General features: G+C 31.6%; 1 long non-coding RNA gene across 1 annotated transcript in view; it reads right to left on the bottom strand.

Moving 5' to 3' along the window:
- Positions 1-1,531, bottom strand: part of LOC113472342 — a 9,127-nt gene extending 7,596 nt beyond the window's left edge. The window contains exon 1 of the long non-coding RNA XR_003394695.1: positions 728-1,531. This is a non-coding gene — a long non-coding RNA (uncharacterized LOC113472342). The remainder of the gene's footprint in view (positions 1-727) is intronic.
- Between the last annotated feature and the right edge of the window lie 27 nt (positions 1,532-1,558).

Below are 1,558 nucleotides of genomic sequence, written 5' to 3'. Positions count from 1 at the left end.
CCCTGTGTCGACAAATTTCCCTTTTATTTGTGAACCGTTACCAAATAAGCAAGTGAATAGTCAATCTCATGTGATTTTTCACGCGGAATCGAATGGTGAAACTTTTAGAACTGTCCGACTTAATGTAATAGAAAGTCGTGTGATGTTCACACCAGATTTTTAGTGTAGGTACTAAACAATGTCATGCATGGGTGTAGAATTCAGTATGTGAAAAATTCACTTGATATTCTGCACCTCAGAGGAATTAAATTTGAAGGGGCTAATCGAGTCTTATAGAGGAAAAAAAGAGCTGATTTAATTCAAGTGAAACTGGACTTTTGAAAATAGGAAACAAAACTTTCGGCACTTTTATTTTGAACGTATGATTGCAGTTGAAAAGTTGCTCATAATGATAAACATCATTCATATGAATCAGTCGGGAAAAGAAGACCAAAATTTTATCATGAGATTTAATCACAGCAACTTTTTTGGTAATATTCTCTTTTTGTTATTAACTCAAAGAAACAGCTTTTATTTTAGTTTTAAAATTGATTTTTAATATTGTTGGAAACACAACTTTTGCTAGAGCTATACCATTTGGAAACCAGAGCAAAATGGATGTTTCAACTAAGGTTACTATATCCTCATATGTTATACAATGTAGTGTTGGATAGCTACATTATATCTTTGAACAGAGGACACTCAACAATTTTTTTTTTTAATCAAAATAATAATAATGAAACAATACCTTTTAAAGGGGAGAGGTAACACATCAGCACTGTAACATCAGACATTAGTATAACCTTCAAGGCACATACCAAGTAGAGGTCTGGAAGCATTATACTGATAATAAAACATGGGGAAAGAGATGTTGATAAGTGTCTCATCTGAGAACCACATTATCAAGTGATCTCACAGATTTCTGGCTGTCAGAAAATCATTCACAGGGGTGTTAGGTTCATCCTCACCTGAATAACAATTACAAATACCTCATTAAAAAAAGTTAAAACAATAATAAGTAATAGTAAGAATTAGAGATATTAGTGTAGGTACTAAACAATGTCATGCATGGGTGTAGAATTCAGTATATGAAAAATTCACTTGATATTCTGCACCTCAGAGGAATTAAATTTGAAGGGGCTAATCGAGTCTTATAGAGGAAAAAAAGAGCTGATTTTAATTCAAGTGAGACTGGACTTTTGAAAATAGTAAACAAAACTTTCGGCACTTTTATTTTGAACGTATGATTGCAGTTGAAAAGTTGCTCATAATGATAAACATCATTCATATGAATCAGTCGGGAAAAGAAGACCAAAATTTTATCATGAGATTTAATCACAGCAACTTTTTTGGTAATATTCTCTTTTTGTTATTAACTCAAAGAAACAGCTTTTATTTTAGTTTTAAAATTGATTTTTAATATTGTTGGAAACACAACTTTTGCTAGAGCTATACCATTTGGAAACCAGAGCAAAATGGATGTTTCAACTAAGGTTACTATATCCTCATATGTTATACAATGTAGTGTTGGATAGCTACATTATATCTTTGAACAGAGGACACTCAACAATTTTTTTTT

This window comes from Diaphorina citri, unplaced genomic scaffold (genome assembly GCF_000475195.1).
Source record: "Diaphorina citri unplaced genomic scaffold, Diaci psyllid genome assembly version 1.1 scaffold4959, whole genome shotgun sequence".
NCBI lineage: Eukaryota > Metazoa > Arthropoda > Insecta > Hemiptera > Psyllidae > Diaphorina > Diaphorina citri.
The sequence above is the reverse complement of the archived record's forward strand: the minus strand, read 5'-3'. Positions and strand labels throughout refer to the sequence as shown.